Source organism: Coregonus lavaretus (genome assembly GCF_964263955.1).
Source record: "Coregonus lavaretus genome assembly, chromosome: 30".
NCBI classification, from domain to species: Eukaryota; Metazoa; Chordata; class Actinopteri; order Salmoniformes; family Salmonidae; genus Coregonus; species Coregonus lavaretus.
In genome coordinates this window covers 8,214,260-8,231,500 of record NC_140017.1, presented here as the reverse complement: position 1 = coordinate 8,231,500, position 17,241 = coordinate 8,214,260, and the positions used below count along the sequence as shown (strand labels likewise).

Genomic DNA, 17,241 nt, shown 5'->3' with positions numbered 1-17,241 from the left:
TACTATCTGTTGCATCTTAGACTATGCCACTCTGATAATGACATTGCTCATCGATATATTTATATATTCTTATTCCATTCCTTTACTTAGATTTGTGTGTATTAGGTTTTTGTTGTGGAACTGTTAGAGATTACTTGCTAGATATTGCTGCACTGTCGGAACTAGAAGCAGGGCGGCAGGTAGCTTAGTGGTTAAAAGCGTTGTGCCAGTAACCGAAAGGTCGCTGGTTCTAATCCCCGAGCCGACTAGGTGAACAATCTGTTGATGTGCCCTTGAGCAAGGCACTTAACCCTAATTGCTCCTGTAAGTCGCTCTGGATAAGAGCGTCTGCTAAATAACTAATTATTATAAGCACAAGCATTTCGCTAAACTCGCAATAACATCTGCTAACCATGTACAGTGAGGGAAAAAAGTATTTGATTTTGTACGTTTGCCCACTGACAAAGACATGATCAGTCTATAATTTTAATGGTAGGTTTATTTGAATAGTGAGAGACAGAATAACAACAAAATAATCAAGAAAAACGCATGTCAAAAAGGTTATAAATTGATTTACATTTTAATGAGGGAAATAAGTATTTGACCCCTCTGCAAAACACAAAACTTAGTACTTGGTGGCAAAACCCTTGTTGGCAATCACAGAGGTCAGACATTTCTTGTAGTTTGCCACCAGGTTTGCACACATCTCAGGATGGATTTTGTCCCACTCCTCTTTGCAGATCTTCTCCAAGTCATTAAGGTTTCGAGGCTGACGTTTGGCAACTCGAACCTTCCGCTCCCTCCACAGATTTTCTATGGGATTAAGTTCTGGAGACTGGCTAGGCCACTCCAGTACCTTAATGTGCTTCTTCTTGAGCCACTCCTTTGTTGCCTTGGCCGTGTGTTTTGGGTCATTGTCATGCTGGAATACCCATCCACGACCAATTTTCAATGCCCTGGCTGAGGGAAGGAGGTCCTCACCCAAGATTTGACGGTACATGGCCCCGTCCATCGTCCCTTTGATGCGGTGAAGTTGTCCTGTTCCCTTAGCAGAAAAACACCCCCAAAGCATAATGTTTCCACCTCCATGTTTGACGGTGGGGATGGTGTTCTTGGGGTCATAGGCAGCATTCCTCCTCCTCCAAACACGGCGTGTTGAGTTGATGCCAAAGAGCTCGATTTTGGTCTCATCTGACCACAACACTTTCACCCAGTTCTCCTCTGAATCATTCAGATGTTCATTGGCAAACTTCAGACGGGCATGTATATGTGCTTTCTTGAGCAGGGGGACCTTGCGGGCGCTGCAGGATTTCAGTCCTTCACGGCGTAGTGTGTTACCAATTGTTTTCTTGGTGACTATGGTCCCAGCTGCCTTGAGATCATTGACAAGATCCTCCCGTGTAGTTTTTTTGTTGTTATTCTGTCTCTCACTGTTCAAATAAACCTACCATTAAAATTATAGACTGATCATTTCTTCGTCAGTGGGAAAATGTACAAAATCAGCAGGGGATCAAGTACTTGGCCATAGTGGAGTTTGGAGTGTGACTGTTTGAGGTTGTGGACAGGTGTCTTTTATACTGATAACAAGTTCAAACAGGTGCCATTAATACAGGTAACGAGTGGAGGACAGAGGAACCTCTTAAAGAAGAAGTTACAGGTCTGTGAGAGCCAGAAATCTTGCTTGTTTGTAGGTGACCAAATACTTATTTTCCACCATAATTTGCAAATTAATTCATAAAAAATCCTACAATGTGATTTTCTGGATTTGTTTTTCAAATTTTTCTGTCATAGTTGACGTGTACCTATGATGAAAATTACAGGCCTCTCTCATCTTTTTCAGTGGGAGAACTTGCACAATTGGTGGCTGACTAAATACTTTTTTCCCCCACTGTATATATATATTTGTCATTATGGGGTATTGTGTGTAGATTGATGAGGGAAAAAAACAATGCATCATGAAACAAGTATACATGGTAAATGAAGGAGAGCGCGACCTGTTCACCGGACTTGCTACCTTGTTCCAGACCTGCTGTTTTCAACTCTCTCTCTCTCTCTACCGCACCTGCTATTTCAACCTCTAAATGCCAGGCTATGAAAAGCCAAGTGACATTTACTCCTGATGTACTGACCTGTTGCAACCTCTACAACCACTGTGATTATTCATTGACCCTGCTGGTCCTCTATGAACGTTTGAACATCTTGGAGAAAAATCTGGACTTAATGGCCATGTACTGTTATAATCTCCACCCAGCACAGCCAGAATGGGACTGGCCACCCCTCAGAGCCTGGTTTCTCTCTAGGTTTCTTCCTAGGTTTCTACCTTTCTAGGGAGTTTTTCCTAGCCACCGTGCTACTACATCTGTATTGCTTGCTTGCTGTTTGGGGTTTTAGGTTTCTGTATAGCACTTTGTGACATCTGCTGATGTAAAAAGGGCTTTATAAATACATTTGTTTGATTGGACCCATGGAGTTGCTTGCTAGTAAAATGTGGATGGAACAACTGCCCTAGGTCCCCGGTTAGGGGGCGATGACTCCAAAGGGGGCAGAGGTAAAGAACACATGTTTATTGCTAGCCGCAACACACACCAGCATTAAAGGAGAATAGGAGTGATAGTGATAAATGTCATAGATGTGTGAAGTGTGATGTGTGTGTGTGTGGTATTCTGTAAGAAGACAAATAGAAAGATGTATTACACAGTGATATAGCTATAACGATGTAGCAACAGTAATGGCATGATAACATAGCAATGACAATGCTACGATGATAGCTAATAGGATTAGCAGTGTAATGACATGGCTATAAATGTGCTATAACAATATAACGCTAATATGCTAAGCAACAGTAGGAATAGTAGCAGCAAGGCTAATAGCATAGCAGCAATGGGAGTAATGCACTTTATATAGGCAATAGGCAATGGCTAGGGACGCTAAACACAATTGCAGCTAAGTATTAGCAACAGGCTAATAGAGAATACAGTACACACTATAAGGTATAACGGTTACAGGCATACATTAGCAGCTAGACTAACATACTACAGGCTAGTAAGGAAAGGATAAGCGAATAGCTAATAATTAGCTAGTAGGAAAATCATATAACCTAACATAATACACAGTATAAGCTAATATAACATAACAGTATAAACCCCATACATAGTAGGAACAAGTTCGTATAAATGTTAGCATTCCGGTTAATTAAGCTAGCATGGTAATATAAACAAGGCTATGGGGGCTGCCATCTATGAAAGGTCACATGACAATAGGAACTTGAAGTGGCAGCATTATTGGATGCTAATTACCTCACGGCAGGTGGCCATCTTAGGCCTATAGGTTTTAATGGCAAGTAGAGTAACTATTGTCCCAACAGTAAAAGTACTCATAGCTCGACCATAAAGCTATTAAATGACTATGTAACAGGACATATTATATACACGTGAAATACTAACATAGTTGCACCCAACAACAACTATAAATAGTTTGTAACTAAGTAGTAATGGACATATGACATAGTAACACATAATATACACATAAGATAACTGTAAAGACACTCTGGCTCCACAAAGTCAACTTTGGGCAGTGATGCACAAACACTAAAGGTGTTCAGAGGTTGTAGCAAGGAAGGTGTCCACAGATGGTAGTCCAATGATGGGGAGAAGACCAGAGGTGAAGGCAGCAGCACAGAGATACAGGAGCAGTTCAAAAAGGTCAGAGCGGGGAGAGAGTTCTACAGCCAGACACACATCGTAGAGGTCTGCTGTGGCACAGGCAGCTACACAGATGGATCAGCTGACTCAGGATCCAGTTCAGCCCATTTGATGATGATAGACAGGGCATTGAAGAGGGAGTAGGTACAGCATACCCCCAGGAGCATGAGGAGGCAGTTTGAGAGTGACCGAATACACAGAGGGCCTCCACCCCTCTTTCCTCTCCTCCACCCTCATGTTGGTTGTTGTTGCCCCCTAGCCGGATGTTGTGTGTTCTCTTCCGGTGGCTCCATCGTATGAGGAAGTCCAACATGGTGATGTTGAAGAAGAGGATGGTGGCAGAGCAGCCCAGCAGGCCGTAGATTACCAGGAGGACTTTGCCCTCTGTTGTGGATGGGGCCGTCATCCCAAAACCTGTCCGAGAGGGAACTGGAAAGAGAGAAAGAGAGACGGAGAGAGAGTTACATCTGTGAGAGAAATCAAATTTCAGACATGATCTCTGTTATTATGTCAGGTCACACTATTCCAATCAGCCGTGTAGAGGCAGTTGTTGGAGTCAGAGGTCAAAGAATGTCAGGGTTGTGTGATTGTATTTCGTCATCAAACATAAAAGTCAGAGATTCTTACATCATACAGGAAGAGGCTGTGTGGTCCATTTGAGAACAGTGTGATTAACTGGGAAGGTGTCCAAGGAGTCGGACCATCTCCCACGACAAGAGCCTGAAAGGAAACATATGAAAGATGTATTTTATTGCTCACTTTCCTCTAATTTCTTGCCAAGTTCTCCCTTAAAAATTGTTTCTGCCACATGTTGTTTCCGTTCCCATTACGTTGTCTTTGATAATTCTAGAAGTTTTCCTGCAGTATTTTTGGACCACTTCCGACAGTTCCGAGCAATATTTGGCGCCAGGGTCAACCGGCGGTGGATCCGCTAACCGGGGGCATTTCCTATTGCTTTCTTCAATCAACAACAGATCAGCGGCAGGAAGCTACAAGGTTAGACCATTGGGCCTCGAATAACGGAGCTGATAAGGCGAAAAGAACAAGCAAATGACGTTGCTATGCCCTTGAGCAAGTCACTTAGCCCTAATTGCTCCAGGGACGCTATACAAAGCCGACCCTGGCCGTGACCCCATTGCCTGCGGGTGTCTCAGGGGGCGTTGGGAATGTGCAAAAAAACACATTTCCATTACACACTTGTGTGTAACAGGACAAGTAAAAGCACTCCCCCTTCCCCCCCAGGGATTACCTTACGGAAGAGAGGAGGGAAGGATGCATTTTTTAACAAACCCCCTTGAGAAACTGTCTCATCGGTCCCTTCAATTATTTTCAGCATATTTTCAGGAAGACTATAATTATAAGACTATAACGTGTTTGTAGTGTATACTATTGTTTGCCCTGTAACTGCATACCCTCATGAATGGACTGGACAGCTTTGACTGGTTGTTTATGTAGAATTTAACTGAACCAAATCTCCTTTGTCTTTCATACAGGTGGTCCTCTGTAGCTCAGCTGGTAGAGCACGGCGCTTGTAACGCCAAGGTAGTGGGTTCGATCCCTGGGACCACCCATACACAAAAAAAAAAATGTATGCATGCATGACTGTAAGTTGCTTTGGATAAAAGCGTCTGCTAAATGGCATATTATTATTATTATATTATACAGTAGTTCTGTTGTCATGCAGATGCCATTATGGCTGTGGCCTCCCACCCAGCCATGTAAACTAGTCAGCCTTTATTTAGATTGTGCTGAAAGGATTACAACATGATTTAAACAGTTGTTCAACAGTTGTATTTCTTACAGTCTATGGTTTACCTTATGCAAAGGTCAGCTATCTCCTGATCTCAAGTGGGAGAGCGGATCAGCAAGGTTCTTAAATCAAACAGTGATGTAATTTCACGTAGCTTAGATACAGACTGTATCCTGTCAATATATGCTGTGTGTTTGATAAGCAAAAAAAAAAATCCTGATATACCAAGAAAATGTATATGTGAGTGCATTATAAGAACAAAAAGTGACATTTTACAATAAATGGAATAACTTAATTCCCACCAAAATGACTGAACATTCATTATTTGTCCATGCCAGTACAATGTTTTATGTGCTATAATTCAGTCAATATCTGATGGATTAAACAAATTCATTGTCCAACTGTTGCATTTATTATAATTGTTGTTTAAACCTTTGAACAATTTTGATGACCGTTGCTATGTTGACAAATCCTTCTCTGTCTTCTCTTAAGTGTGCGTTGCAAAAAGCATACCGATTTCAGATAAAAGGCTCAAAAACACTGAAGCCTTTTCTACCTTTATGTGAAGGTGTACTCTGAGGAAAAGCATGGCTCATGGCTACAAAGCTTGTTCAGCAAACTGGTCTTAGACCATTTTGTATTATTCTGTATGTAAATCCGAGACACTCCAGTTACTATGATATGTTACATTTCGTATGGTATGTATTAATTTGTGGATGTCCATCATCCATTTCGTATGATATGTTACGAATTGCAATTCGTACAATATGTTCCAACAGTTGAAAGGCTGGTCATGGCTCACATCAACACCATCATCCCAGAAACCCTAGACCCACTACAATTCGCATACCGCTCCAACAGACCCACAGATGACGCAATCTCTATTGCACTCTACGCTGCCCATTCCCAACTAGACAAAAGGAACACCTACGTGAGAATGCTGTTCGTTGACTACAGCTCAGCTTTTAACACCATAGTGCCCTCAAAACCCATCACTAACATTAAGTTTGCGGATGATACAACAGTGGTAGGCCTCATCACCGACAACGATGAGACAGCCTATATGGAGGAGGTCAGAGACCTGGCAGTGTGGACAACAACCTCTACCTCAACGTGAGCAAGACAAAGGAAGACAAAGGACCTGATCGTGGACTACGGGAAAAGGAGGTCCAGCACGCCCCCATTCACATCGACGGGGCTGTGGTGGAGTGGGTCGAGAGCTTCAATTTCCTTGGTGTCCACATCACTAACAAACTATCATGGTCCAAACACACCAAGACAGAGAGGGCACGACAATGCCTATTCCCCCCCAGGAGACTGAAAAGATTTGGCATGGGTCCTCAGATCCTCAAAAAGTTCTACATCTACACCATCGAGAGCATCCTGACTGGTTGCATCACCACTTCTTATGGTAACTGCTCGGCTACAGAGGGTAGTGCGTACGGCCCAGTACATCACTGGGGCCAAGCTTCCTGCCATCCAGGACCTCTATACTAGGCAGTGTAAGAGGAAGGCCCTAAAAATGGTCAAAGACTCCAGCCACATCAGGTCATAGACTGTTCTCTCTGCTACCACACAGCAAGTGCTACCGGAGCGCCAAGTCTAGGTCCAAGAGGCTCCATAACAGCTTCTACCCCCAAGCCATAAGACTGCTAAATAGTTAATCAAATGGCTACCTGGACTATTTGCCTTGACCCCCTTTTTTACGCTGCTGCTACTCGCTATTTATTATCTATGCATAGAAACTTTAACCCTACATACATGTACATATTACCTCAACTAACCTGTACCCCAGCACATTGACTCGGTACCGGTACCCCCTGTATATAGCCTCGTTAATGTTATTTTATTGTGTAACTTTTTTTTTGTTTACTTTATTAAATGTTTGTTTTTTTGGCACATATTTTCTTACTTTAAAAAAAAACTCTGCATTGTTGGTTAAGGGCTTGTAAGTAAGCATTTCACAGTAAGGTCTACACCTTTTGTGTTCTGCGCATGTGACAAATATAATTTGATTAGATTTTGTTACGCATTGTAATTCGTACAATAAGTTAGGAATTTGCTAAACGTACAATATGTTACGAATATGTAAAACATGTGATATGTTACGAATTCCAATTTGTTGTTGCTAACATTAGGTAGGTGGCTAGGTGGTAAACGCTAACGTTAGCTAGCTGGCTAACATTAGCTAGGCTAGGGATTATGGTTAGGTTTAAGGTTAGGAGTTAGGTTAAAGGATTAGCTAAAAGAGGTTAGGGGAAGGGTTAGCTAACATGCTAAGTAGTTGCAAAGTAGCTAAAAAGTAGTAAGTAGTTGCTAATTACCTCAAATGCTAATGTTGTCCATGATGAGATTTGAACACACAACCTTGCACGCTATACACCTCAGATCCAGTCTCGTTCGTCACAACTGACGGGTTATCAACTCCATAATAAGCATTACCTCTCATTTCTACCAGGTGTTTTGCAATACTTCCTTAACTTACTCTGCTAATTGATGAAGCCAAAAGGCCCAGTGCCCTGGGATGTTTTTGCATTGCTTAATTTCTGGAACAAACCTCAGAGGCATCCTGTAGGAGTGGGTGAGCATGTAACAACGTTCTTCTTCCCCTTATTTATTTATTTATTTATTTTATTTAACCTTTATTTCATCAGGGAGTCATACTGAGACCAATATCTATTTTTACCGATGAGCCCTGAATTACAGAAATTACAGAAAATACACACATCAAAATATCAATACAAGCAGAAAGAAAAACACAGGCATAAAAAGAAAATGCATTAATCAGTAATAAGGTCCTAAATCAGCTTTTTGAATTGCCTTAGAGGCACCAAAACACAACATTTTGAAGATTGTTCCACAAATAAGGTGCAAGAAAACTAAAAGCTGATTTACCTAACTCAGTAGAGACCAAAGGAATTTCCAGAGTTAGCCATCCCTGAGAGCAGGTGTGGTAACTTGTATGTCTAAAGTTTCGTAAAGATGTTAGGTACAGTTGGACTTTTTGTAAAATGGCTTTCTAAATGATAAAATAGCAATGTATCAACCTATGTCACATTAAAGAGGGCCAACCAACTTTCTGGTAGAGAATGCAGTGATGAGTACTAAAATTGTCACCCGTAATAAATGCGCAGTGCATCTAATGGCTTTAATGAAGAGGCAGCTGCGTTCATATAGATGATGTAGCTATAGTCGAGGGACCAGTAGGAACGTAAACTGAATAATCTAATTTCTACTATTTAGCAAGAGGCAGGACCTATTTCTATAGAAGAAGCCCACTTTTATTTTCAGCTTATTATTGGTCTTTCAATCTTTCCACGCTGCTTCCCGTGCTATGAGGTATCAGATAATGTGGTATGTACAGTGCCTTGCAAAAGTATTCACCCCCCTTGGCGTTTTTCCTATTTTGTTGCATTACAACCTGTAATTTAAATGAAATTTTATTTGGATTTCATGTAATGGACATACACAAAATAGTCCAAATTGGTGAAGTGAAATGAATAAAATAACTTGCGTGCATATCTATTCACCCCCTTTGCTATGAAGCCCCTAAATAAGATCTGGTGCAACCAATGACCTTCAGAAGTCACATAATTAGTTAAATAAAGTCCACATGTGTGCAAGCTAAGTGTCACATGATCTGTCACATGATCTCAGTATATATACACCTGTTCTGAAAGGCCCCAGAGTCTGCAACACCACTAAGCAAGGGGCACCACCAAGCAAGCGGCACCATGAAGACCAAGGAGCTCTCCAAACAGGTCAGGGACAAAGTTGTGGAGAAGTACAGCTCAGGGTTGGGTTATAAAAAAATATCCGAAACTTTGAACATCCCACGGAGCACCATTTAAATCCATTATTTAAAAATTGAAAGAATATGGCACATCAACAAATCTGCCAAGAGCGGGCCGCCCACCAAAACTCACGGACCAGGCAAGGAGGGCATTAATCAGAGAGGCAACAAAGAGACCAAAGATAACCCTGAAGGAGCTGCAGAGCTCCACAGCGGAGATTGGACTTTCTGTCCATAGGACCACTTTAAGCCGTACACTCCACAGAGCTGGGCTTTACGGAAGAGTGGCCAGAAAAAAAGCTTTAAAAAAAAAAGAAGCAGACAAGTTTGGTGTTCGCCAAAAGGCATGTGGGAGACTCCCCAAACATATGGAAAAAGGTACTCTGGGCTGATGAGTCTAAAATTGAGCTTTTTGGCCATCAAGAAAACCCCTATGTCTGGCGCAATCCCAACACCTCTCATCACCCCGATAACACCATCCCCACAGTGAAGCATGGTGGTGGCAGCATCATGCTGTGGGGATGTTTTTCATCGTCAGGGACTGGGAAACTGGTCAGAATTGAAGGAATGATGGATGGCGTAAAATACAGGGGAATTCTAGAGGGAAACCTGTTTCAGTTTTCCAGAGATTTGAGACTGGGACGGATGTTCACCTTCCAGCAGGACAATGACCCTAAGCATACTGCTAAAGCAACACTTGAGTGGTTTAAGGGGAAACATTTAAATGTCTTGGAATGGCCTAGTCAAAGCCCAGACCTCAATCCAATTGAGAATCTGTGGTATGACTTAAAGATTGCTGTACACCAGCGGAACCCATCCAACTTGAAGAATGGGCAAAAATCCCTGTGGCTAGATGTGCCATGCTTATAGAGACATACCCCAAGAGACTTGCAGCTGTAATTGCTGCAAAAGGTGGCTCTACAAAGTATTGACTTTGGGGAGGGGGGGGGATAGTTATGCACGCTAAAGTTTTCTGTTTTTTTCTCTTATTTCTTGTTTGTTTCACAATTAAAAAAAAATAGCATATTCAAAGTGGTAGGCATGTTGTGTAAATCAAATGATGAAAAACCCCCCAAAAATCAATTTTAATTCCAGGTTGTAAGGCAACAAAATAGGAAAAATGACAAGGGGGGTGAATACTTTCGCAAGCCACTCATGAGAGACCATAAACATGGTTATTTTTTTTAAAGAAACTAAAATCTACTGATAGTTTAAAGGTGTAATCTGTGATATGTACATCAATGTTTTGACTTTTAAAATTAATTATGTACCAATTGATTCTTGAAGAATTTAACGTACAGTGAGGGAAAAAAGTATTTGATCCCCTGCTGATTTTGTACGTTTGCCCACTGACAAAGAAATGATCAGTCTATAATTTTAATGGTAGGTTTATTTGAACAGTGAGAAGAAAAAAAAATCCAGAAAAACGCATGTCAAAAATTTTATAAATTGATTTGCATTTTAATGAGGGAAATAAGTATTTGACCCCCTCTCAATCAGAAAGATTTCTGGCTCCCAGGTGTCTTTTATACAGGTAACGAGCTGAGATTAGGAGCACACTCTTAAAGGGAGTGCTCCTAATCTCAGTTTGTTACCTGTATAAAAGACACATGTCCACAGAAGCAATCAATCAATCAGATTCCAAACTCTCCACCATGGCCAAGACCAAAGAGCTCTCCAAGGATGTCAGGGACAAGATTGTAGACCTACACAAGGCTGGAATGGGCTACAAGATCATCGCCAAGCAGCTTGGTGAGAAGGTGACAACAGTTGTTGCGATTATTCGCAAATGGAAGAAACACAAAAGAACTGTCAATCTCCCTCGGCTTGGGGCTCCATGCAAGATCTCACCTCGTGGAGTTGCAATGATCATGAGAGCGGTGAGGAATCAGCCCAGAACTACACAGGAGGATCTTGTCAATGATCTCAAGGAAGCTGGGACCATAGTCACCAAGAAAACAATTGGTAACACACTACGCCGTGAAGGACTGAAATCCTGCAGCGCCCGCAAGGTCCCCCTGCTCAAGAAAGCACATATACAGGGCCGTCTGAAGTTTGCCAATGAACATCTGAATGATTCAGAGGAGAACTGGGTGAAAGTGTTGTGGTCAGTTGAGACCAAAATGGAGCTCTTTGGCATCAACTCAACTCGCCGTGTTTGGAGGAGGAGGAATGCTGCCTATGACCCCAGGAACACCATCCCCACCGTCAAACATGGAGGTGGAAACATTATGCTTTGGGGGTGTTTTTCTGCTAAGGGGACAGGACAACTTCACCGCATCAAAGGGACGGGGCCATGTACCGTCAAATCTTGGGTGAGAACCTCCTTCCCTCAGCCAGGACATTGAAAATGGGTCGTGAATGGGTATTCCAGCATGACAATGACCCAAAACACACGGCCAAGGCAACAAAGGAGTGGCTCAAGAAGAAGCACATTAAGGTCCTGGAGTGGCCTAGCCAGTCTCCAGACCTTAATCCCATAGAAAATCTGTGGAGGGAGCTGAAGGTTCGAGTTGCCAAACGTCAGCCTCGAAACCTTAATGACTTGGAGAAGATCTGCAAAGAGGAGTGGGACAAAATCCCTCCTGAGATGTGTGCAAACCTGGTGGCCAACTACAAGAAACGTCTGACCTCTGTGATTGCCAACAAGGGTTTTGACACCAAGTACTAAGTAATGTTTTGCAGAGGGGTCAAATACTTATTTCCCTCATTAAAATGCCAATCAATTCATAACATTTTTGACATGCGTTTTTCTGGAATTTTGTTGTTGTTATTCTGTCTCTCACTCTTCACTGTTCAAATAAACCTACCATTACAATTATAGACTGATCATGTCTTTGTCAGTGGGCAAATGTACAAAATCAGCAGGGGATCAAATACTTTTTTCCCTCAATGTATGCCTCATGAGCTTAGTTCAACTGTCCTACCCCATCAGAAAACAAAGTAAGATTTTTCAAGCCATTGTTTGTAAACAATGTAAATGTAAGCAAACACTGTATAGAGTCAAAGCATGGTTAAATGTATGATTTTTAGCACCTGTAGAGGATGGTATGGGGAGGGGAGTATTGATCGCTGAGATCAGATATGAATCTGGTGTGTGGTTCAGGCCTTGGGTACAGGACCCCCGCGCAGCAAGAACACAGAGAGGTGTTGTGGTAGCAGTGCCCACAGCAGGTGAACCCTGGCTGGGTAGGGTAGAGCAGGTCTAGCCCTGGGGCAGAGCAGCAGGTCTGGGTGGAGCCGGCCTCCATCAGGACATTCCCGCAGCAATGGGTCTCCTCTGAGAGCCTGTCCTGAACCTGCAGGTTGTACAGAGTCCCTGTACAGCACTTCACCTTGCCACTGCTGGGGTCATAGGCCTTCCCTCCAGATACGTTTTTTTGACCTCCCAATACCGAAAGAGCACATATCATCTCTCCAATTTGATGCCTATTGTGCTGTCATGTTGGGCGAACTCATGGCCATGTACTGATGATTATTTATAATTGATTGGATTTTACTGAATAGCACTCAAGGAAATGGAATCTGGAGAGTTCTAGCTATAAGAATGATGAGTTTTAGCCCATTGATTACTTGAATCAACAGATTGAGCAATGTAGAGAGATGACCAAAACCAGCAGACACTGCCGTCCTCAAGAGGGGAGGCCTTCCATTTAGGCAATTAAGAGAAACCCATCAGCAAAATATACCAACCCGCTCGGGGGCCCTCCATTGTCACGTGTTGCTGACGAAATTCAGAGGGTGACGTCTAGACTGGCGAGGGGATCAATAAACCCTTCAGCTTCAGGACAAACTCATTACTTGAATGATGCAATTCATGTTCCACATTCAAATAATAAAACAAGTATGAAATTCAAATGAACAAATTCCCCCTGTCATTTTACAATATATAAACCTCAGTAACAGTTACAAATTTAATTTGGGATGTATTTATTTTGTTACGTGTCATACCTCGAAATCAGACACAAACAAAATAGACTCTTTGAAATTGTGCAAACTCCAAAACATAACGCGATGCGTGTTGGGATACCACTTGGCTCAAGTGCCGGCAGCCTTGCTGGCTCGGTCGAAGTGGCTATCCGAGGGTCTCATTAGCGCCTACTCCCTCGATAATGTTCACTCCCTCAGCTTCAAGTGAGTCACCACTGCACTGTTCTCACAGATTATCCGCTTGTTTCATTGCCAAAGTGTTAAGCAATGGGTATAAATTCAGACTGCCATGCAGCTTCCTGGGGAAAGCACTAGGGGTCGTGACCCACAGTTTGAATGTCTGGGTTTTAGACTTTAACATTTGAGCATTATTTGTTAATGATGTGTTCGACCACGTGTCTAGACTTACAGCAAAATAGACCCCCCCCCCCCCCCCCCGCCCACCATTTCTGGCTGTCAAACTGTCTGAATGCCTTTGACAGGAAAAAGGGAAATGGGAAAGACCTGACAGCAGTCTTTGTCTCTCTAGAGACATTATGCATTTCATTGAGCCACCGCCGCCCACACAATCCTCTCACATATGGGGACTGGGATTGTCCAGATGTTTTTTTTTCCTACTTGCGTCAACGTCTCTCAGAACCAAGATAATACTTTCCACAGTTCATTATAGTACAAACACTCATGAACGCACACACAAACACACTCATCAACACTTAAGGGAGGCTGGAAACATTCTGCTGTTGATAAAGTGATCTAATCGTTAGCCCTTAGGCACTATGAACTGTGCTTGTAGACTGTGCTTGAGACTGAGCGTGAGAATCCTCTGTGTTTAGGGATAAACTACCTGGCTAAGTTCAACCACAGACGTAGGATCTTAATTTGATCACCCTGTTGCAGGAGAATTTAATGTAAAACGTGTAGTGTATTTTAGTTTTAAAAAGGCTTCTGAAGTTCTGTCATTTCCACTTTGAAATTTCAGACTGGATTTTCCCTTACGAAAAATGTACCAACCATTACAAAAATGTCCATTCATTATCATCCACATAATAATCAATATTTCCTATTGCTGCGGGCTCAAATTAAGATCTTACATCTGTACCAACCTTAACAGTTTCCACCCTACAGAGCAACTCACTTGAGTCCGTTGCAGCAGATTTCATCCAGAGGGTCGTAAGTCTCCACTCCACAGCAGTGTTTGCCTGGATCGTTGAGATGAACGCGTGATCCTCACACCATTTCACGGGATGGCAGATAAAAGTGGCCACCTGGGGAGCACCGGTGCCCATCCTCTACCACACGAGGTCTGTCTACACCACAGCACCCGTCGGTCCTCTACAGCACTGGGAGAGAGACACACCAGTCAGCAGGGTATCAACACACATACAAATAACAGACACACATACAGACAAATTCATGCACTCACAACCCGTAGCATGCACATACACAAAATCACAAAAGAAAGTCCACACGCTAGAAAAGAAAGTCTGACTTTTTTACCAGGAGACCTGTGTACACCTCCTCTGCCAAACAGTGCCAAACGATAGAAAAGAGATCCAAAGCGAGCTCTCGTTACCCGCTGTCTGAGACACTATTACACAGAAAAGAAGCCTCTCTACTCTAACTGGTTGCGGGGTGGGGCGTACAGAACTAACTTTGCAGCCAAAACTAACATAGTACAGCATATAGCCCAAATAAAGCAAACACCACTATAGAAAGTAATTGTAATTCGTAAATCATTGGGCACATTTTCTCCCTGACAGACATTTAGATCAAGCAGCACTCTAGAACATTGGCCTTGAGTTTAGCACATCCACTTCCCACTGGGGCACTGTCTAAACATTCTGAGTGGACTGAAATGGGTCTGTTGACAACATATAGTTTCAGCCTTGTCTTACAATGCCGCTTTTAGTTATTTTGACAATTTAAAACATCTACAAATACACTGATACACTATATATACAAAATTATGTCGACATCCCTTCAAATTAGTGGATTTAGCTATTTCAGCCACACCCGTTGCTGACAGGTGTATAAAATCGAGCACACAGCCATGCAATCTCCATATACAAACATTGGCAGTAGACAAAGTCAGTTTGACAAAATTTCTGCCCAGCTAGAGCTGCCTGGTCAACTGTAAGTGCTGTTATTGTGAAGTGGAAACGTCTAGGAGCAACAACGGCTCAGCAGCAAAGTGGTAGGCCACACAAGCTCACAGAAGGTGAATTTAAGTGGGACCATCCTGTTACTCTCTTCAAACCATCGTCTACTACACTGCTCTCATCACCCCACAGGGTATCATCGACACAGCTGATTAGCCATCATCAGAAGACCACTTCCAGAATGAGTGAAAGTAAACAGATGACTAAGAAGAAGGACATTGTGACTTCTTGTGGACAATCTGAGCCTTACATCTGAGCCTTACATCTAAAAGGCCATCCGAAAAGAGAAGGCCCAATCGACCCTTCTCACGAAGGCCTGGGTCCAACAGAGATGACGAAGACAAACACGTAAATACATGCATTACTTCTTACCAAACGGGCGGCAGTTCTGGCAAAGTATTAGGATTACTATGAGCATAGGTCCATGTGTATCCAAGTGTTTTTCTCTCTCTCTCTCTCTCTTTAACTCGCCATCTTTTGTAACAAATGTCATATTGTTAGTCCGCTAGGAACCCGTTTTCATTGTATTAAGTTTCTAATCCCTACCTATACCGTGTATGTGTTTGTATCTTGTGTTAACATTTTTAATTAGTTACTAAATAAATAATTACATCAATTTCTGTGGTACGGAATGATCAGTAAGACCTGGGTTTGTGCAAATTTAAAGAGCCTACGACTTTCGGAATGAGACTGATATGAGGTAAATTATTAATAAATGACTGTTAAATGATAAGAGATATCTAGATATCTTTTGAGTTATTTCGGGAAACGGTAACTCGTTAAACAACTTTTCCTGTGGTGCCCCAAATTCCTAATGAGTTAATTGTTACATGATTATTTAATCTAGTAACAATTAAACATAGTAGGTACAATTGAAGTCGGAAGTTTACATACACCTTAGCCAAATACATTTAAACTCAGTTTTTCACAATTCCTGACATTTAATCCTAGTAACAATTCCCTGTCTTAGGTCAGTTAGGATCACCACTTTATTTTAAGAATGTGAAATGTCAGAATATTAGTAGAGCGAATGATTTATTTCAGCTTTTATTTATTTCATCACATTCCCAGTGGGTCAGAAGTTTACATACACTCAATTAGTATTTGGTAGCATTGCCTTTAAATTGTTTAACTTGGATCAATCGTTTTGGGTAGCCAAAAGCTTCCCACAATAAGTTGGGTGAATTTTGATCCATTCCTCCTGACAGAGCTGGTGTAACTGAGTCAGGTGTGATGGCCTCCTTGCTCGCACACGTGTTTTCAGTTCTGCCCACACATTTTTTATAGGATTGAGGTCAGGGCTTTGTGATGGCCACTCCAATACCTTTACTTTGTTGTCCTTAAGCCATTGTGCCACAACTTTGGAAGGATGCTTGGGGTCATTGTCCATTTGGAAGACGCATTTGCGACCAAGCTTTAACTTCCTGACTGATGTCTTGAGATGTTGCTTCAATATATCCACCAAATTTTCCTTCCTCATGATGTCATCTATTTTGTGAAGTGCACCAGTCCCTCCTGCAGCAAAGCACCCCCACAGCATGCTGCCACCCCCGTGCTTCATGGTTGGGATGGTGTTCTTTGGCTTGCAAACATCCCCTTTTTCCTCCAAACATAACGATGGTCATTATGGCCAAACAGTTATATTTTTGTTTCATCAGATCAGAGGACATTTCTCCAAAAAGTAAGATCTTTGTCCCCATGTGCAGTTGCAAACCGTAGTCAGGCTTTTTTATGGCAGTTTTGGAGCAGTGGCTTCTTCCTTGCTGAGCGGCCTTTCAGGTTATGTCGATATAGGACTTGTTTTACTGTGGATATAGGTACTTTTGTACCTGTTTCCTCCAGCATCTTCACAAGGTCCTTTGCTGTTGTTCTGGGATTGATTTGCACTTTTCGCACCAAAGTACGTTCATCTCTAGGAGACAGAATGCG

The 17,241-nt window shown here is 42.3% G+C and overlaps 1 long non-coding RNA gene across 1 annotated transcript; it reads right to left on the bottom strand.

Annotated features, from left to right (window-relative positions):
* Positions 1 to 2,528: 2,528 nt before the first annotated feature.
* LOC311105570 lies at positions 2,529 to 14,740 on the bottom strand. Its single transcript, XR_014610277.1, has 4 exons — positions 14,651 to 14,740; positions 14,289 to 14,493; positions 4,308 to 4,400; positions 2,529 to 4,109 (listed from the first exon to the last, which is right to left on the bottom strand). It is a non-coding gene; the product is annotated as an uncharacterized lncRNA (long non-coding RNA).
* Positions 14,741 to 17,241: the final 2,501 nt, after the last annotated feature.